This window comes from Protopterus annectens, chromosome 10.part0 (genome assembly GCF_019279795.1).
Source record: "Protopterus annectens isolate FY-2018-M chromosome 10.part0, PAN1.0, whole genome shotgun sequence".
Taxonomy (NCBI): domain Eukaryota; kingdom Metazoa; phylum Chordata; order Ceratodontiformes; family Protopteridae; genus Protopterus; species Protopterus annectens.
Genome location: NC_056744.1, coordinates 566,246,160 through 566,268,779, shown reverse-complemented (window position 1 = coordinate 566,268,779; position 22,620 = coordinate 566,246,160). Strand labels below are relative to the sequence as shown.

The window sequence follows — 22,620 nt, the reverse complement described above, 5'->3', positions numbered from 1 at the left end:
AAGTGTAAATGCATAGTCTACATATTTTATTGTAAAATGGAGCTTCTCTCCCTGGGACTCCATTGAAAAATGGGCTCTTGGCCCAATGGACTATCCTGGTAAACCTTTACTCAGGAGGAAATTTCCTTTGGGGACACTTATGGACGTCTGCACAGCCCCACTTCATCCTAGAGGTACTACAAGTTACTGCAGATGGAATCTCCAGGCCATTCGTCCCATTTTGGCTGCTCTACTGGATCCCCCCCCCTTCCCAATGCCTCTAAAGCATCCGATTCTGACCCCTGCTCCCAAGAAACCTGGTAGGTTTTGTAGGGTGCCTGAGGATTGCTCATTTTTGTTCAAGTGTCCTGCTACTGACCCCTCCATGGTGTCTGTAGCCTCTGATAAGCTGCCTCAAGTTACTGCCCAACAAGGACAGCAGAACCATGGAAAGGCTGGGTAAGAAGGTTTATACTTATGCTACCCTAGCTTTTAGGGCAATTATCAGACCCACATATCTAGGTATGGGTTGGCCCTTTCTCAGGCTTGTCAGCCATTTTCTGCTCTTCCGTAAATCTGCCCTTTCCTTGTTAAGGACTTCCTCTCAAGTGGTCATTCTAACTAATGTAGTTATGATGCAGATGCCTCTCCTAGGGATGCTGCTTTTGGTTCATTAAAGGAGGCATTCTTGGCTTGGGCTTCAACCTTTACCCAACATTAAGACCAAGTTGATGGATGCTCCTCTGGATAATAAGCTTTTGTTTGGAGAAGCAGCTGCTGGTTTAAGTCTCTTCAGGACAAGGAAGGCCTTACAGGAGCTTAAACAGGCTTCTTCTCTTATGCCTAAATGAGAGAAACTACCTTTCTAAGCCAGCCTTTGTTTGTAGGCAATCTCACCCTCCTGCTAAAAGTAAAAGGGGTGGCGAACAGGCTCCTCCTGCTAAGCTTCTCATATTTCAAGCCAACCTCTTCAGGAAGGATCTGGATTTCTGCGACTTCCTGGCATTTTCAATTTTGCTTTGTATTTTGGCCTACTGCCCAACAGGTGTTCAAATGCCTTGCTCCTGTGATTGCGTTTTACAGGCTTCAAGGGATACAAATATTTCCATACTTTGATGATCTGATTCAGGCATCCTCTCCAGAAATACTTTGAAAAAATGTTTAGTTTTGCCATGTCTATAGAGGCTAGGGTTCACAATAAACTTCAAAGTCCTCTACTCCTTTTCAGGATCATGTCTTTCTGGGTTGAAGGATTCAAATGGTGCCAATGCTGGCATCCCTGCCTCCTCCAAAGGCCTTCTTCCCCTGGCCTACATTACAGCCAGGGAGTTTGAGGGCTCTGGGTTTCATGGCTTCCACCATTCTTATGCTGCCTATGGCCAAACTCCATATGGAGGAAGTTGCAGTGGTTTCTGAAGTCTGTGTGGCTTCAACATGAGCATTCTCTAGACTTCCTCTTCACCCTTCTCAAGAAGCTTCTATGGTGGATTCAACAGTTGTCCGAATCCCAGGCTCCCTTTTCACCCCCCTCTTCCCTCTCAGAATCCTGTTCAGATGTGGGATGAAGGCACAGGGAGAGTGGTTGCCTCATCAGAAGGAGGCATATCAACTTCAAATAGATTAACATTTCCTCTTCTCTCCATGGCCTGCAGGTATTCAGACATTACCACTTATGGTATGTCAAACAGGGGGAACAAGATCTTGCCTTCTTTGCTGGCTGGCACTTCTGGTATGGGATCTGACTATGAAGTATCAAGAGACTCTTCAGAGCATTGTGGGAGACACTGAGCAGGTCTTCCACAAATGAATGCTTCACAGGGATGTTTCTGGACAAGGTTTGGTCTGTCTCGTTTACATTAACAAGAGTTCTTGTTGTGGGGCATTTACACCCTGAAGGGAATCACTCGAAAGCTTTGCGGAATAAAAATAATTCTGCATTTTTTGGCGCAGTGTGACAGCTACTTGGAATTCTTTGGTTGCTTGCTATTAAGCATACCAGCACCCCCAAGTCATCACTACAGATTTCTGTTAAGCGATTACTTCCCTCCTTAAAGTATTTTCTTCAGCAGGACTGTAGCGGTAACAAGGCCAACTTAAGATTGTCATTTTGAGGCAATCTGGATAACTGGGCAAGCACTGGAATATTCCAAAAGTAGAGTATAATACCAGAGAAAGTGGTGCGAACAGGCAAACAGCTGAACTAAAAAAAAAAAAAGTTATAAGACTGTTTGACAACACGTCAGTCAATTCCTAAACTGATCACAAGTTGGGGGACCATACTGCTACTGAACATTCCAATACACAGAAAGCAAGTGGCAAGGGTCTGTCAGGTGTAGTAGCACCATGCAGTACATCTATACACATTTCATAGAGTGCAGTGAGAAGGCTGCTTACTTGTATTTGCAGATAATTTTATATATTATATATATACATATATATCTTACACCACTGCACAGTTAACACCCATATACAGTTATCAAAAGCACAATAAGACAATTGCAGCAGTGTCAGCACTCCTAGCAGAAAATACACTAAGGCATGCATGAAGTTGAGTGGAAGAGATCACAAGAGCGGTCAAGAGCCTGCAAATGCTCAAACTTCCTGCCCTTCAAACACACACCCTACAGAAAGGGTTTAATCTAGGCATGCAATCCTGCTCCTGTATGAACAGCAGTCAGTCTCCCAAAGGTCTTCGGGCCATTATACTAAGACTATAGTAATTTTCTGGCAATGGTGTCCAGCTCTGCACAACAGGTAGCTGTTGCCTATATAAAAATAAACTAAGATAGCCTTTAAACAGCCTGAACAGACACTGGCAGAAGAGGGGGAATAATCCTTAAAGATAAAAGCAGTACAGCTGATGGAAAAAAGCTTCCATTTGTTCTGGAAAACCCTTGGTGCAGTTGCCAAATCATGTAGGACCATCAGCTACTTGCACAGTAACACAGATGCATTATCTGTACTGCAGGTACAAACCATTTTACCTGCAAACAGAGCCAGATTATCTGGCCCAAATGGAAACTGCATAATGGGACTGCCATCTTAATGCATGCCAAGGCTACAAATTAGCAACATTCTCACCACATCCATGTTTGAGTGTTGGCACACCTTGCTAGGAGAGAGAAATATACACCCTATTAAAACAGAGCAAGAATGCTTCATGTTGGAAGAGTTTTGTGATTAGCACAGGGACCATTTAAATGCAAAAAAAAGCTTCCATTTGTTCTGGAAAACCCTTGGTGCAGTTGCCAAATCATGTAGGACCATCAGCTACTTGCACAGTAACACAGACGCATTATCTGTACTGCAGGTACAAACCATTTTACCTGCAAACAGAGCCGGATTATCTGGCCCAAATGGAAACTGCATAATGGGACTGCCATCTTAATGCATGCCAAGGCTACAACTTAGCAACATTCTCACCACATCCATGTTTGAGTGTTGGCACACCTTGCTAGGAGTGAGAAATATACACCCTATTAAAACAGAGCAAGAATGCTTCATGTTGGAAGAGTTTTGTGATTAGCACAGGGACCATTTAAATGCAATCCATGGTGGTGACCCTATGTAGAAACAGGGTCACAACCAGCTCTAAATCCTTTTTGATCTAAAGGACTGGTTGCTCTTTATGCCTGTAGGCCCCTCCCAGTCACCATGACAAGACTGCATTAACAGTATACTCTGCACCGATTTGTAGAGTCGTTATCTCCTTCCATAAGGTGTTTATGCCATTCTCCGATTGGCTGTATCAGGACCACTGAGAATTGCAAAAGGCTACCATGCATGTATGCCCACCCCCTTGTTTAGCTGGACCCTTTACAATTTGTATTGAGACTTTTTACAGCTCTTTGTGCAATAGTTCAGTTTACATCACTATTAGCAGTTTTGTCTTTGTCAGCTTGCTTAGGTGAATCAATGAATACTTGAGTCTGTGCTAAGCATATTTTGTAGCCACATCTGCTTTGGTGCACTGCTGTTCATTTTGCAGAGCAACTGGTCTGATTTTGCTGTTGCATTACTGCCTTGTAGTATAGTTGGGATATCTTGGCAACTGGCAGCTTACTCAACTTCAAGTTACCTTACTATCCTTCCTCTGCCCGGATTCCTCATAGTATTAGAGTCCACCAAAATCAATATGGTTGTAGTCCTTCCCCACACTGTGGAAAATAACTAAATACGACAGCATCACTGATCACATAAGTGAATGTACTCTGCCTACAAATGGAACCCCACATCCATAAATTGTGGACTGGGTTTAGTCTGCATTTCTTTTATAGAATGAGCTGCTTTCCCGGCTCCAATTACCCAGAAGCTATTTTAATGAAAGCAATGATCTCCCAGCTATTGTACAACTGATGCAGGTACAATTTCACACAAGTGGAAATAAATGGAGTTACCAACAGGAGTGGTAGATCAGTCCTAAACTTTACATTCAAGATGGGAATATTATTCTAGGAATTATGGGTTCTCTAGTGAACGAGTTTACTGAACTTGATAGCTGGATGGAAGTGTCAGTTCTCCAAAACTGACTTAAAGTATTCCTAGGTCCAGCAGCTTGAAAGACTCTCCCATTCAAAAAGTTTCAGTGGCTTTCCAGGTACATACAAGCTAAATGTATAGAGACTAGCACGAATTTAGATAATTACCTTCTATGCCCCCCCCCTTTCCTGCCTGCAAGTAATCAGCCCTCAAGCCATAAGATTTTGATTCCACAACACATCACACCCTGTAGAGCTGCCATTGGCAAGAGAATAGTGACCAGAGTTAAACAGCCATGGGGTGTGTGCCCCCTCATGTCACAAGTTAGGTAGGGAACGCCCTCCTTCCAACTGAGGGATGGTCTGGTATTCTCCCCAAACCAGGGCCACATTACCAAAAATGTGGCAAGTGCCCACTTGCCAGGAATACCCTCTGCTTCCTTGTAGCCAACAAAGGCATTTCAGTCAAGTCCTAATCCTGACACTAGGTTGTCAACGAGCATCTGCACGGGATGGTAAAGTCTCCCCTATGTGAATGCATGCAAAGGCCACCATAGCAGCCTTGGAAGTGTCAAGCCTACATCTTCAATCTGCCAATTTTCTAGGCCATGCAAGCTTTCAGTGTGTAGTGAATGTGCACCGAATTCCCCAAGAACAGATGAGAGAGGGCTGCAGGCTCAAACTATTTATTCTATAGCCCTTACACAGGTAGTAAAGGGTCCAATACAAGTGTTACAGCATACTGGGCCACTGAAACAAGACAAGCATGCCACACTGGTCCTGCAAAAGCTTATACCCAAACACATTTAGCAGGAATCCACAAGGGGGATGCTGAACACAAACATTTGCAGCAAGCCTCCAAAGTATAGCATAAGAGGTTTGAATGGAAAGATGAGCTCCCGACAGAACCACACGAGTGCCTGGACTTCATTGTCCTCTAACTGGTACAGGAAAGGATCAAAAGTGTTGCAAACACCTGCACAGGTAAATGCGACAGGTGACCCTAGGTTGCAAGTCTATATTCACTTCTGCTACCGCTTCCACTTGTGTAATCTTGTAGGCTATTCCCCAGATGTACCATTCTGCATTTTATCCATTAAAAAATTGCAGCTCAATTTCAAGACCCTCTCAGCTTGTCCTTCCTTTCATCTGTACCATTGCAGTTGAACAGAGTTTACAAATAGCAAAAATGCATTGGTGTTTTCTGCAGTCATTTTCAGAATGAAAAAGGACAGACCATACTAGTTAATACTATCCCACCTGGAAGCCCACCTTAAAAGTGGACTATGGTCCACTAGCACTTTTCTACTAGTGCTGCCAACTAGTAACCACTTAAAGGCTACTTTCCTCCATAGTTCTGTAGCAATGCCTTCACATGGCTACATTTTATGTTATCAACATGTAACAAGTTTGAACGTTATATTGTCAAACCCATATGTTCAAACTTGGGGAAGTTCGAATGTTTCAATGGGGATTTCTGTTCAGTGCAGAAAGGGAAGATTTCCCTTTCCTGTACTGTAGTGCGATCTCGGGGGTGGTATATTTAAAGAACGGGGGGTGGGGGGGGGGGGGCACAGGTCAGGTAGTTTATTTTTGACGTTTGAGCTTTTGAAAGTTAGAGCATATGGGTTCAACCATATGGTGTTTGGACTTGACAGTTTGACAATGTGATATGAACCCCTTCACAGCTGCAGCTCCTTTCTGGTTCACTACTGGAGTGGAGTTATGCTGTCAATTTGAATTGCTTCGATAAAAAAAAAAAAAAAAAAGGATTTGCTTGGCCTAGTCTTCCCCAATATAAAGCCATGCCACTGAACACTCCACTAGTCTGTATGCTCTTGCTGTCAGCTCCATGGCAATAACTCTTGTGAAAAGGAATCTTATATGCCTTCTTCCAGTCTTCAGAAGGCTTAGACACTCCCTTTTCAGCAGGTGTAGAATACTACATGCAGGTGGCACACATTACAGAACCACAATACAAACAATTGCCAAGATTTAAGTGTATCGAAGACTCACTTTGGTATTAGACACGCACCTGAAGGGAGGGGGGCACCACCTTAACCACTGCTCATTTAAAATCAGATGAGGGACATTACTATGGGGCCTAGTGCCACAGGAAATAGGACTGCTCAAAGCTTACCTAGACTAAATCAGCATACCTTATCCCTTAATGCACATTTGTACTAAAGTCTCTAGATCTTTGCCAATCTTCAGGTTTAGCAGACAAATGTTGTTCCAGTTTGTTTTTTGTAGCAGACATTCAAGTAAAATTTGTTCCTTTACCTCAGACTGAGATACTCTTCAATTTAAGTCTCTAGGTATCTCCAGTCTGAAATATTAAGGGTTACCACCTTAAATCTCAGTTAAGGCAGCCGCCAGCTCATCTCAGACAATTAAGCTTTCTACAGTAGTGGACTACTCTGCTGACAGGGTACTTCCCTGCCATACTGAAAGCATCTTGGGCAGCTAGATGCAGCTTTGGCCCTTTTCTTGCCATCCTCATACTACAAAATCGTCAAGGTCTCAGTACTGGACATTTGGTGCCCTTCCTGCAGTCATTTCTATGGAGTGAAACAATTTAGTATTGGCCTTTACACTCTACTTCCTTCATGGTGAAGTCACTTTATGCGGCCACCAACTTAGGTTTGCCCCCAACTCCGGTGTGGGAATCTAGACATCTAGGCTCACCTTTATGCATTCCACCTTGGCAGGTTGCACCTTTTTCAGTTGTGCTTCCTAGTGCAGATGAAGTAAAATCAGGTTTTCAAAGCAGATGTCTCCAGAATTCAGTGCCCATTACAAAATACAACTGTCGCTGCACTTTTGTAGGGCAGGATTGCAGCTCTTCTGGAGGTTTCTCCAGAAAAGATCTTCTTCCAGGAAGGCCTCCTCAGGCCAAGAAATCCCCCGCCAGATTTATAGGCTCCTAGGCATTTACTTGGTTAATGATCAGAAGGGCCTTTGTAAGGCTAGACAAGCACCCCAAATTTGATTAAGTTCTGGTACTCTTCATCAAGTGTAAGTAGAGGCTTGAGAGTTTAAACACTTTACAATCAAGGTCCTGGGAGATGAACAATTTGTTCTTTAACTAGGTTGGTCCAACTGAGCCAGGGGCCTGTTTTCAGTGGAGACAGGAGGAGAAATGCTCCAGATATAGATATAGAGATATATATATATATATATATATATATATATATATATATATATATATATATATATATATATATATATATATATATATATATATACATACACATACATATATATATATATATATATATATATATATATATATATATACATACATATATATATACATATACATATATATATATATATATATATATATATATATATATATATATATATATATACATATATATATACATATATATATACATATATACATATACATATATATATATACATATATATATATACATATATATATATACATATATATATATACATATATATATATATATATACATATATATATATATATATATATATATATATATATATATATATATATATATATACACATACACATATACATATACATACACACACACACACACACACACACACACACATATATATACACGCACACACACAACAGAAAACACAGATATTTACAAAAGTAAAAGTAAAACAGAAGACACAGATCTTTATAAAAGTAACAGAAAATAATCACAATCTTACAGAGTTGTGTACAATCTGATTAGTGTTACTATAGAACAGCAATAAAAAGTTAATGCAGAAATGTATACAGATTTCAGCAATAACTCCCATTTACAGCAGTATTTACAAGAATCATGGTATAGGTCTACAGTAATAGATGCATTAGGTAGACAAATAGAAAAATCTCATGTATGGAATTAGGGGAGCAGCAAGATGTCAGGTAGGGAGTGTGACAAGGACAGGACCATGTCTTTAGTAGAGATAGTTTGTGAGTTTGAATTGGGCTTTTATGGGGGATAATTCTTGTATTACAGGGGAGGGCATTCCAGATTTGTCAGATGTGCAAAGCTGGCGATAGGGGTTAGAGTGATACTAGGTTTCAGATGGGAGGGACAGGATGGATGGTTGTACAGTATAGAGTATGTGATGTGCAATTGTGGAAGTTGTTTTTGAAATTCAAGCCAGAGTAAATACTGAGCAAGGCAGTGGTGCGATTTATACGGCTGGAGGCAAATAGTTATTTTGTGGTAGGTTTGTTCTAATTTGGAGAGGAGAGATGACTGAAGGTTAGTGAGTACTGGAGCTCCATACAGAAGATAGGGTGGGGAGGAGGAGTAGGTTATGGTACAAAAGTCCAAGTTTTTGGTTTGTTTTTTCTTTATACATTGATATGCATGTCGACCTTTAGTCATATAGTTACACCAAGTAATTTAGTATAGGGTTCAGGTGTGATGGTAGTATTAAGTGAGGTAACAGAAGGAGGATTTAAGGAAATCTAGAAGCTTTGTTTTTTTGGGTTTAATATTAGTTGATCAGTGAGCCAGGTTTCAATGGAGGAGAAGGTGTCTTGGGTATGTACAAGGACTTCTGGGACACTGTGGGGAGTGGTGATGAGGGCTGAATAGTCAGCGTATTGTAAGAGTGTTGAGAGGTTAGTAGCAGTGTATATATTACTATCTTTTCTTAAATGCTGCATCTATAAATCTGTAATATCTACAATGTAAACTGTCTCATTTGTATTTTATTTTGGAGCTTTTCTCCACGGGCATGAAAAAGGACAAATGGCCAGATGGACTTTCCCGGTTAACAACTGGTTAACAAATGCAAAATAACTCATTCAGAAGATGGCTCCAAGCAGGAAATTTGGAAACTGGCTAGAGTTCAGCAACTGCAGAATGAATTATTCAGTGGTTAGATATGTGAATGGTGCATCATACAGTTTGGCAATCCAAAGTGTAGGGCTCAGACAAACCACATCCCATTATAATCAGATTTATTTTAATTTACATTTGTTGACTGGATAGTCCTGCTGGATTCATGTCCATTTTCAGAGGCCCGGGGAGAAAAGCTCCAAGATAAACAGACACAATAAAAACAAAGACGACATTTACAAAGAATGCATAAGCAAACATGAACAGACAAGTTCACAGGTTAGAGTTACCCCTGGTTACAGTCAGGGGAAAATTAACAGTAGATTCATGATGACAGTCAGCCAGGCTTGTTGCAGTGGCAAAGCCAGTTTAGTGCCAGACGTTGGAGTTTGGTTTCAAACTGGCCTAGGGAGGAGAGCACAGTAATCAGCTGGAAGCAAGTTCCAGGCTCTGCCAAGAGGGAATTTTGAACTTGTCTGAATTAGCAACTTGTCTGAATTAGCAACTTGTCTGAATTAGTAGTTGGAGGATTGAACTGAAAAACTGAGATCTATGAGTGGACAAGATCCCAAATGAAACTCCATGGCCAGGAAAGAAAATGTTTGCCGAATACAGGAATTTTGCCAAATACAGGATTTTTGTGGATCCAGATAATTTGAGAAACCAGAGGGAAAGGGGTGCCTTTGTTCATCATAAAGATATGTAAACAGAGAACTCTACCTTTGTCCATTAGAGACATAGGTGCCAAGCCAGGGATGAATTCCCCCCCCCCCCCACAACCAATTGTCCAAGTTGCACTTGAATCAGGTTAGGGAAGAACTCTTCTTCACATGAATGGGAAGCTTGCTCCAGAGAAGGGGAGGTCTTTGGATACATACCAGGCTCTCCAGCAAGTCCCATTTACATCACAGACAAGTTTAAATCTTTTGAAGAGGTAATTCTGGTGCTATTTTGCCAATATGCTGGAGGGCCAGAGTGGGGTCTGCCAATGCCTTGTGCCAGGCATAGATCTCCCCTCAACAGCCTGTAGGAGACCTAATACAGGGATAGTGCCTAGATGTAGTCTGCATAGGACACATTACTTGTACTTCCATGGAAGTTCTGCACCAAGAGGACAGGGTGCATGTTGCAACAATGGACATTCTAGTGGTCAGATATTCCTGGTTAGGTACATACCAAAGGGGGCATTGTATTAAATTCCAAGTCTGAAATACTCAATACAATGGAACAATGGAACAATGACTTCCTTAGACTCAGATGCCAAACCTTTGTTTACAGGTTGCACAACAGATTTCCTCACTACTGTAGTCACAGGACAAGATTAGAATACTTCAGAGAAGTAAATGCCAAAAAAAACAGGAAGTTAGACTTGGGAGTCCATCTGTGAGCTAGCTGGCTATCCAAGCATTTGTACCAAACCAAGTTTTTCAAGAATACCCAAGGGGGGGGGTTGTCAAATGCTTTGGCCAGGTCAAGCTAGGTAGTGTGAACCATTTTGCCCTCATCCATTCCTTTGGTGACCTTCTCAAAGTCCACCAGGTTGAATAAGCATGACCTGCCCTTGAAGTTTGGTTGGGCCCAGTGTCTGGAAGCTTCAGGTCAAAATTTTTCCAGGACTTTGCATATGAACAAGACTAGGAAGACTTTCTGGTCTGTAGTTGCCAGGGTCTGTAGATGGCCACCCTTTGTGCAGAAGAATTACAGTTTGTTCTCCACAAGGCCTGTTTGGAGGCTACAGTTAAATAGCAATTCCAGATAGCCTGATAGATCATGTGCAATGCTAATTTAGAAGGCATCCTGGGATATTGTCTGGGCCCACTGATGCAGTGTTCTCATCCTTAGAGAGCATCAAGGACCTGATCCCAGGGGAGGAGGACTTGGAGCATAGTTTAACCAGAAGGCTTGCTATATCTTCTTGCTCGGTATAGGTGGTTCCATTTGCCATGAGCTCTGCACATAATTGTACATAGTCTGAGCTGCATTTGGGAATGCTTTTATCCTGCTGGGTGCCATTTGGGAATGCTTTTATCCTGCTGGGTGCTGATTTTCTTCCTTCTGGTCACACATTCTATTGGTGATTCCACCAGGGTGGCTTGTTTTTTTGAATTAGTTCATTGTGGGTGCAGCTGCCTCTATGCAGCCATAAACATGCTTGTATAGGGTTTTTGAATAGTTCTGCATAGGTAACAACGTTCTCGGGGGTTTATGGGGCTTGAAAACTTTGCCAGTTATCACTTAGTAGGAAGTTAGCCTTAATGGTAATTCCTAATATTCCAGGGTTAGCTGGGGTTCCAGTTAAGAGACCATTTTGTGGTCTGACCTTACCAGAGTTGACATTACACTAACTGGTGTGCAGCACTCGTTAGTTTGAACCAGATCCAGTATGGTTGCAACCCATTGGTGTATTCACAATCTGGTCCAGGGAGTTTACAGATTCAGTAGTTTGTGCCTGTACTTTTGGTGTCTTGCACAATTAGTCAATAATGGTGTAATTAAATTCTCCCATGATGGGGAGTGTTTCCAGTAAGTTTAATTACATGGTGTGGGTTTCCTGGGTCAGAGGGAAATCCATAGCTTGCAAGGAAATGGAACTGAATTTTACCTATGGTGACTTGAATGTGGAGAAGCTCAAGTGTATACCCTCTGACCAGCATGAAGGTATAATTTTACGTAAACGGAGATTTCCACCTTAATCTCAGTCTGCACAGTAGCTGGTTGAAGGGTGTGGAAGCCATTGTAACATTGCACCAGTGTGTTCTCCACAGCTTTAAACCAAGCCTCAGTGACCACACAGGCATCATTCTCCAAAGCTGAAGAGAACTTCTAGGGAGTTGTGGCCCAGAAAGGACCTAAAAATTTAAATGTACTCTAGTCCCAAATGGTGGGCTTGGAAGAGGGCAAACCGGTTTCTCAAGTTTACCACCCCAAAGAGTTTAGTGCTCATACAGAATGGTAGGCTACAGTCTATAGACATGTCCTTCCAACAGGGAGCCCTGTAGACCTACTCAGTAATTTTTGTGTGGTACCTCTCTGTGGCCATTTTTAAAAACGGCTTGGAAAAATCCTAACAGTGGAGCCTTTTCCTAAAAAATGGAGCCCCATGCCCAAGTCTGTGGCAGAGAGATAAAACCCCAACTGTAACCTAGATAGCCAGAGTTTGAGCTGCCCATGTCAATGGGGAAGGGTGCAGCAATTCTCAGCCATCACACCCTGCAGTTTCATAGAAAGTGGAAACGTTTATAAATCAAAAATAGAAGACCTGGCTGTGACTGACCTGATTTCAGTAATCCTGGTCAATGAATGCAAAAGAGCACTAGATGAGCAGAGGTAGCCCTTATAGTGATGCAGGTGTACTTCACCATGGACCAGGTTAGTGCTGACAAGTGATGGTTTTCCCTTTGCCAGCCTTGTAGGTTACCCTTGCCAAAATCAAATCAAGACCATCTAGTACAGGGGAATGGACCATAGTCAGTTGGGGGCATGCTTGTCATTAGCCTTGGGGACAAAGGCAGGCCAACCTCAGGGTAGGCAATTTGTGCAGACCACCAAGCCCAAAACAGATTTCTGCAGAAGCCCCCTAAAAAGGGTCTTTGGTATCAGTCTTTTCATCCTTGCCTCAAGGCTAGGGATCCATTCATTTGGTTAACAAGTTTAGCATATGCCATGTTTGTAATTCAGGTACTAAACGACTAACACGGCAAATTCTCAATGATTGGGAGGTCATGCAACAGACGACAGGTTGCAAGAAAGGATTTTCTATACCTCCGTATTAGTAACCTCATTGCATACATCATTTACACTGTTGAATAATGCCAGAGATAAAAAAGGGGTTGCTTTACCAGATATTGGCCAGGAATTCTCCATTATAAACCCTGTTATTTTAGGCAAGGATTTCACCAGTGTTTTTTTTACCATTAGTTTTGGGTTTACGTCTGGCTGGGTAGCTGTAGTCTTGATGTTGGGGGGGGTGTTGAATTTTGACAAACTCCTTTAATAGGCTGTGATTTACCTTTAAATAGTTCCCAACTGCTGCTGGTTTAGCTGGATTTTCTGGGTCGATTTCTTACTTCAAATGGAGACAGCTTTGTTGTGCTTGCAAGTTTGAGGCAGTGTACATTTCCAAGTCTATAGAAAGGTAGGTAAAGTCACCCATGACTACAGTGGTTAGATGGTAGAAGCTTCTAGTAGGTTTGGGCAAGTGTCATGAGCCACGATATGGAGAGTGACTTTACCTAGGTTGACTTGCACATCCTGTTTAACCAACCTGGAGATTTCATCTGTTAGCAACAAACATCTCCACCTTTGGCTGTAGTCTCTGTTGTTGGTCTAAATGTGTGACAGCACTGCAGCCTTGCACGTCAGAGTACTTTCAACAGATTTAAACAAATTCTGTCAAAGCATAGATATTTACATTCGCTAGAGTGAGGAGGGCTTGAAGGGTGTGAAGTTTAGGCTCCAAGCATTGAGCAGTAACACCTTGCTTACAGACTTCTCAGTAGTTTTTTTTTTTTTTTTTTTTTTTTAAAGCAATGAAAAAGGCAAGGCTTGGGGGGGGGGGGGGGGGATAATGTTTTAGCCAATATACGAAATCCAAAGGAGGAAGGTACAACCCACCCTTGGCAAAACCGTGTTTGACCATGTTCTCCCATATCTACAAATATTGGATCCCTTGGAGCGACACCAGAAACTAAAATTATTAAAATCAATTATGTTATGTTTATACTGTAACATCATCCTTGGTGAAAGTAGAATGCTTTGCAATGAAAGGCTCAAGCCAATCTAGGACACATTCTGAGAGATCCATTTAGGTCTTCATATAGTCCAGTGAGGCAGGTCTTAGGTCATTTACACTAACATGGACTACAAGAATCATACTGGTAGCCGGATTGCAGAAACTTGTGCGAGTGATATTGCAAATCCTGGCTCCAGCTAGGCAAGTAACAATTATCTCCTTGCCTAGTGTGGTGGGTGGGGCATCTGTCACACAATGGAGTCCTAATGGCAAAAGTATTAGGCAAAGTGTATGCTTGCAGTTTTTGGTACTTGAGGTGATCATTGCCTGACTGACAAGGCATCCACAAACCTCATATGTTAATCTCCTACCTATCTACAAGTCAAACAGTACTAGACATACAAGGCTCAAGGACCTGAAATTTGTCTGACCAAAAGAGAACATGCTAGAGTCAAGCGTTTGTCCCAGAGACTGCCCCTCCCGTGGAACAGGCTTCCCATCCATGTGATGCCAAGTTAGTCTATTACCCAGTTTTAAGCACATCCTAGACCAGTGGATGGGGATATGAAGTTTACACCAGACCTGGCATCCATGTCTCTTATGGGCAGAGGGCTTATAAATGTCTTGCCCTCAATAGCCTGCTTTGATACAGAGCATCATTATTAATTCAGGAAGACTCTGCTAGGCATTTACTACTATACATGGCACTGCTAAATTATTTTCAGTATTGCCTAAAGCAGCCCAAACTCAAAGTAAACAAATAAACAGATGCACAATACAATAGGAACAAACCATTCCCCAACCCACAGAACAACAAGAACACAGAAGGGACCTTAGTCCTGCAGCATAGAGAATGAAACCCTACCTACAATCCAAATACACAGTACTGTTAGCAGCATAGACATCTGAAAGCTTAGCTAAATAAGGAACTTGAGCAGCTAACACCAGTGTACTTTGGGGGTAAGCATACAGCACTAGCAACACCTAGCCTTTAGTATTTTGTATTTTTAATATACAAATTGTCCACTATTAATAGCTGGATTGGCTTATATTATCAGACATCCCATCCACAGGAGGCAGGGAAAAGGGAGAGGCATACATGCATGCATGCATATCTCCCTGTCCCCAAGCAGGAATTACAATTAAACAAGCATGCCTCTGTAGGTACAGTTACAGGAATAAGCAGACTTGTAAGGCTTTCTGAACAGGGACAAAACGCCAAAGTTCACAACTAATCTAACCTAGAAGATACTAGACTATAACCCTTGGGGGGGGGGGGGGGGGAATGGGATGGAAACAAAGTAATAGAAAAACACTAATTTCGGCACCACTCCCTTTAAAAATACAAAGGGACTGCAAGTTTTGGGCAGGAGAGAAACATGCATAAACAGTTACTGTTACTAGTACAGCAATTAAGAGGGAGAAGAAGCCCCATACAATATCAAATCATAACTCCATAGACCCCCCCCCCAATAAAAAAAAAAAGGCGAAGTACTATAATAATCAGCCATAAATATATATTTGAGAAAAAAAAAACATCAAGACCTCTCATACCAACGAAGAACAGCTTGCATACCCAACCAGTCTGCTTTGTTAGACTACTTTAATGCAAAAAATCTAGCCCAATCAAGCATTTATCTTAATCATAACACACACATCGCACTCATAAAAATCGGAGACGAGCTCTTTAAAATTCTTATATCCAACCTGCGTGAGAATTAATGCGAATATAATCAACCAACAGCAACACGTTTTCCAGCTCTTACACAGTTCATTACTACACTCACTAACATATAATCCCTTACCTCCGATCGTTCTTTGTTATAACAATAAACGTACCAAGTTTGTATTAACTGTTTTAAAAAAAAAACAACACTGCCAACAATTCACAATCTCCAACCGTCTTCTGAGCGTCACTTTAAATAACCCGCTGCCAATGTACCTATTGGGTGGTTTGAACAGCTGCTGCTATGGCGCAGTTGTTAAGACGCGATAGCGAAACAAAGAGTGAGAGGTTTGTGAATGTACTTTATAGATTTATTACAGATGGCTGGGTAGTACTACGGATATGCATGTCCACTAGACAGTATCACAGAAGCTTATTTATGAAAGTATGTATTGAAAGCTGAACTAGTGTTTGGCTGTATTAAATCAGAAGCGTTCTTTTTCCTGTGTTTTGCCATCCAAAAGATGGAGGTAAACTGACGTAGTGGGTGTTCTAAGTTCCACTAGCAGTCAGTAACTGTACAGAATTTTGCTAAGCTGCATTACAGCCCTATGTCACACCAAAGAGCCAAAACCTGAGCAGAGAAACTGCATAAGGTGTAGCTACAAGGTTCCCCTTGTACCTGAAAAGTCTACTTTTGTTTGGAAATATAGAGTGAACAAATGCAGGTGTAGAAGTGCGATGCTGACTAGAACATTTTTTTGAGAAAAGTAGATTGCCTCTGCAAACGCTTCTGAAAATACCCAGTTGCTGTTTTTCTGTCAAAATGGCTGAGACCACCTAGGTGTTTCTGAGAAATCTGTTGTGGATTGGTATCTGTTCCTAGGAGAGGAGAGGAGAGGAGGGAGGAAGTCCAGATTGATGAGAGCCTTTTAGTATGTGCTAAGTGTAACCGTGGCAGAAACCTGACAAAACAGGACAGGTGGGTGTTTGGAATCTATGACTGCTAAAACAAACAAACAAAAAAAAAAAAAACATATTTTTGTGGATAGACGAGATGCAACCACATGATCACCCATAGTACAATGACATGTCTTGCCAAGAAGTACCATTATTTCTGATCAGTGGGCTGTGTACCAGGGAATTAAAAACATACCTGGGATGAATTACAAGCACCTTTCAGTGAATCCCCGTCAAAATTTTGTAGATCCACTGTCGGGTGCACGCACCTGTGGAGTGCATGTGGTCCACTGTAAGAGATAGTTTAAGGCCATGAATGGTACCGTGCCGTACATAGTTCCTAGTTATTTGGACGAGTTCATGTGGTGAAGCAAATACGGTAAAGACTTTGACTTATTTGTAAACTTACTGGGTAACATCAGGGAATTTCAAGAAGCTCAGTGCAAGCGGGGTACTGAGGCCAGAAATGAAGAAGCTGATCTGGGACCTGCAAGTCTAATGGGATTATGGGACACCCTGGACACTGACTCGGACACAAAAAAAATGAGCTTCCTGGATTGTAAATTTTTTTTCCATCTATGCAAACGGACATAATGTTTGAGGTTACATTTTTTTGTTTTGTTGTTCTTTTTGGTGTGTTATGTTACTCCTCTCATTTTTGAATTTTTACTTTTTGGAAAGTTGGTCTTAGGTGTATTATGTCTTGGAAAGAGATATTAAACAGAGTCCAACAAAGAAATTTGTGCCCAGTGCCTCATTCTTGCTCATTTGTGGAATACAAACTTCCTGCAGCATGCAAGTAGTGTTAATTAAATTAATATAACTTGCGTGCACTGTAACAATTTGTCTATTATGTATGCGCAGCTGCAGTTCATGGGGAGTGCCCTTAAAAGCTTTTGGATTCAGGCTGAGAAAGGTTCGTGTGTGTAATAAATTGTGTTATGAAGTGATGGGAATGATAACTTAATGTTATTTACATACACGTTTACCTTTCCTTAAGAAAGCGGGGTGGAAAGTATGGACAGAGAAGCATGCATGCTGAACTGTAATCATAACCTTGCTGTAAAGATGAGCGACAAATAATTTAATAGACAGGTTTTGTCTGTTACTGTGCCAAGGAGTGAAATTGCATTTTGTGTGTGTGTGTGTGTGTGTGTGTGTGTATGGTTTACGTAAAAACAAATTGTGAAGCAGTCATGAAACAACTGTGCTTCATTATTTATGTCATGGCAATCTGTATAAATGAATAAATCCAGCTGCCTATTTTGTAAAGTTGACCGCATTACTGTTTTACTTTCTTACAGTTGCAGTAAAGGGCTAAGCAATACAAATCAATACTGTCCAAGTTATTTTTATAAATGGGAGAAATGAGGTGTAAGGTTTGCATTTTGCCTGTTTAACAGTATTTGTACAGTGCATTAAATGAGCACAGGGTAGTGAGTAGGCTGACAAGGTGCAAGGATTTGTATTTTGTCTATTTATCAGCATTTGTACAATGCATTACAACATCCTGCTGCATCGACTTGGATTTCACAAGAGGGATCCGTTCAGTGAATCTACTTGCGTTTAAATACCAAAAAGTATATTTCCAACTCTTTACTTGAACTGTGTTGGTTTCCATGAATACACAAGTCCACATGTATGTGCATCCTTATCCGGATGAATATTTATGCGGCTGAAAACCACAATATTCTTTATTCATGAATAAAGTGTGATGTCAACTTGCTGCTGGCTCTTGGGCGGGGTTTGAGTGGCACTTGCTACTGCGCATCTGGTGGGTCAGTAGAGTACAATTAAGCCAAACCAAAAAATATATAGTCACATGAAGAAAGGCGTTGCTAAGAGTAAATTCATTGAGCTTGGCAGGCTCACAAGTGGTGAATTCACTTTTAAAGATGTGCAAGTTCTCAATTTTTTTTTATTCAAAGGCGATATGAAGATGAGGGGCTCACTATGATTCTAAATGAAGTATTGATGCTTAGGCTAGATAAGGCAAAAACCTGTAAATATTCTTGTGGTTTATATGAAGTATATAAAACATAACTTTGTTCCATTCAGGCACCACTTGTAAATATAGTGGTGGATTGACACTTCCATTTTGCATTGATATCTAATGTGAAATTGTTATTAGAACATCATCCCACCCCACCCATGGAGATGCATGTACAAATGTGGCAGATGTAAACATGATGTTCTGTGGTGAACATCTCTAACATTTATGTTAAGGCACTAAAGTAACATCTTTTGGCCAGGAATAGATGCAATTGTAATTCACATGGAGTGGTATACATGGCCATTTGTGATTCCTGTTCTGGGTTTTATATAGATAAGACCATAAGGAAGTTGTTCAGGACAGTTTATGAGCATATACTGGCTATTAGGAATAAAGATATTAGTAATGCTTTGGCTAAACATTCCTTAGCATGCATAAACTTTAAGAAATTCCATTTGTGTTGTATGCTGTCAATATTAATGATTCTGTAGGCAATTATAATGTTTTAATAGAATGCTGCAATGCCTGGTGGCAGATCAAGCTGAGTGCAGACAAAACATCCAGGCTTGAAAGAGTCTATAAACTTTGTTTTCCCTTAGCTCAAAAGGTTCAATAAGCCAATCTTTTAATTTGTTTAAACCTATTTAAGTTCATACAATGAAGTTTTTTATGCACTTGGTACTTTATTTTATTGATTATTTCCCTTTGTGTAACATTTACATATTGGTTAATTTAAAGTGTCCTTTTTCAAAAAACATTGCTTCATTAAGAACATTTGTAATGAATTGTTTTGATGCGTGGGCTTGTGATTGCATTGCTTTGCTTTTCTTTTTAAACTTTGGCATGTAATAGTGGTTTTAACTGGAGGAAGTTCTTCTTCTTTTTCTTTTGGCTTTTCCCGGTTAGGGGTCGCCACAGCGGATCACCTGTCCGCTCATGATTGGCAGTGGAGTTTTATGGTGTCGAGTTGCCAGCCCGGCGCCCAACCTTCCACAGAAGGCACACACTCACACCTAGGGCCAATTTAGAGTGTCCAATCCACCTACTGCATGTCTTTGGGAGGAAACCCACGCGACCACAAGGAGGACATGCAGACTCCGCACAGAAGGCACCCCAGCTGAGAATCGAACCAGAGAACCTCTTGCTGTGAGGTGGCAACACTAACTGCTGCACCACCGTGGCTACCAAACGAAAGTGCTAAGTTTAAGCCTGTTGGCAACTCCTCCTTCTTGGTCTAAGTGGAATTGTTCTTTCGATTGATTGTTTCAAATAGTTGTCAGCGTACAAAGTATAATAGGAGTGTAAAATAGCATAGCAAACCAAGGAAAAATTATCACAAATTATTTGAATAGTGGAATAAAGCACAAGAAAATAGGGTTACTGCAAATACTCCTTAAGATTACTGCATAACTGGGGACTTGTAGTATATTTAGGTACAGTTTATGATCAGGGTTTTAATCTCAGGACTTCTCAGTGCAGAGTCACAACCCTTACTCATATTTTCACTAGTTTGTTCTGTTAAGTTCCACTGCAGTGTAAACAAGGTTTATCTTCCCCATGAGCAGAGCAATTGGTGCCAATAGGCTTTGCTGTTGTGCCAACCCATATGCCCACTTAAGACTTTGAATGACTCAACCCACATTATAGAATGTGGTGAATTAAAAGATTTAAAAATAAGAACCGTGGGCAACATGTTATAAATCAAATTTGTTTGTATTTTTCCTGGGATTGGTGATAGTCTGTTATACTTTTTAAAGAACAAGTGCTAGTATCAGATTGCAAGCATACACGCACAGGATTAGTGGCTGACAAAAAGAAATAATATTCAAACAGTAAACCGATCATTAAACAGTAATAATCTTGATTTTTCTGGATAATCTTAATATCTCCTTTTTGCATGACAACCCCCCCAAAAATTTGTTTTATTTCTATCAGATATGAATAAAAATAAAATCCACAATTAATGCAATACAGCACTAGTCTGTAGCAACAATTGAAAACATTTGCTAACTGTTGTAGTTACACAATGCTTGTTTGCTGCTGCTGTGTGTTGTTTTTTTTTTCTTGGAGGTGGCGGTTAAGGAGCAAAGTAGATAAATGATATAGGTAGGCTTAAACTAGAACTGCTTTCACTCCCTGGATGCTGTATATTAGTTTTTTTTGGGGGGGGGGTCATAGCCCCTATTAGGTTATGTGGAGTGTCAGCACTGTGAGGGAATTGGTGTTCTCAAAAATCAAGAGTTCCTGTGCTGTACTCTTGTTGGAGCTACACTGAGTCCCAGCTGTCTGCAGCAAGAAATTGACCACTTCAGCATATCATTTTTTTTTTCTCCTTTACAAGGAAAACATCCAACACATAGACGGTGGGGTGGGGGCAGAACTAATTAAACTTCCTATGTTTTTCTATTAATAAAAGAGGTCAAAGGACCAGTAAAGCAACCCATGAACAGAGATTAGCTTCTGAAGTGAAAGATGGCTACAAATCCATCTTTACATATGTTAGAAAACTAAAAAACAATAACAATCAGCATTGCTTTGAACTTTTCCTTAATAGGGCCTCTACTGTGACTTTTTTTAAATTCATCCAAGTCTTTTGGGTTTCTAATACCATGACGGAAGTGGACCCCATGCCTAAGTACAATTAAAGTTAATGAAATTAATATTGTTTCAATCTTTGTTAGACAGAAGTGCTCTTGCAGCACCTGCAGTGTGCCCAGTAATGACTTACATGTATTGATAACAACATATCTAAATGCGATTGGAGATTATTTTTTTATAAGACCTTTTGCTCCTACTGCTATTGGAACTGTCTGGATATCTTTCTTCCATATTGCTCTTGTTTCTGCTTGGAAATACTGATATTTTATGACTTTGTCTCTCTCTACATAACACACTAGTCACTGGGTATGGTGATTTCAGTGATCAATGCTTCTTTTCATGGACTACTATATCTGGTTTTCTGGCATATATCTTTTGAATTGTTGGTAATGGGTGATCCCATGTGATGTAGACTTCATCATTTTCTATGATGCTTTGTGGCTCATGTTTCCAGTGTTTTTTTCAGCCACTTCAGTACCATAATGTTTGCAGAATCCCCAGTGCAATAGTCTTGCCATGTTATGTCTTTCAGTATACAGTCCTTCTGCTATTAGGATGTCGCAACCAGCAACGAGGTGTGCACCTGTTTCCAGTTCGGTTATACAAAACCTACATTTGTCTGTTTCTCCCACATGTTCATTCGACTTTGTAAGCCAGGGTATATGTAGCCCACTATCTTGGGGCACCAGTATTAACCTTTCATCTCTCTGTTTGCATTCACCTTTCCTTAACCATTCCTGCGTTTGTTCCTGATCAACATGAGGTTCTTCCAGAAGTTTTCTATACTTGCAATTATAGTTATGCATTTTCCATATTTCTTGCCTTCTCATCTGGTCCTTTACCTTATATTCTTTTGTTTTTTGGCACATTCAGTTGCTGCATGATTTTTATCTACTTTTGGTTTGATTTCCATTCCTGCTTGACACCGATATGCTTCTGCTATATTAAGCAGAGAAGTCCTCTTAGATTTATTCTTCCCATGTTTTTCATTAAGTTTCGGTCTTGAGGTCAGTAGGATACGTGTGGAGTCCCACGATTGTAGATCTATAAATGTAATCAATTTCAAGGAGGCCCATCCCCCCTTCGGAATGGGGAATATATAATCTTGGTGTATGCACTTATTTTTATAAATCATTTGGTGAGCATGGAACATCCTTCTTGTTTTCTTATCTAATCTATCAAATACATTTTGGGGCCAGTCAATCACTCCAAAACTAAGTTAGGACAGGAAGTGCAACCTGGTTTATAGCTTGGATTTTGTTCTAGATGTCAGCGCTAATTTCAGAATTAATTTGTCTTCTAAAGTATTCCTTACTAAGTTTTATTCACATTTGTTCATGTTTTATTGCAGATCTTTTATCAGTTCCCAAATATTTATA

General features: G+C 40.7%; 1 protein-coding gene across 1 annotated transcript in view; it reads right to left on the bottom strand.

Moving 5' to 3' along the window:
* CDC20 (cell division cycle 20) overlaps window positions 1–15,959 on the bottom strand; it is a 710,318-nt gene extending 694,359 nt beyond the window's left edge. Inside the window, exon 1 of the mRNA XM_044085408.1 lies at window positions 15,830–15,959. The gene's annotated coding sequence lies outside the window, so the exon portion shown is untranslated. The remainder of the gene's footprint in view (window positions 1–15,829) is intronic.
* Window positions 15,960–22,620: the final 6,661 nt, after the last annotated feature.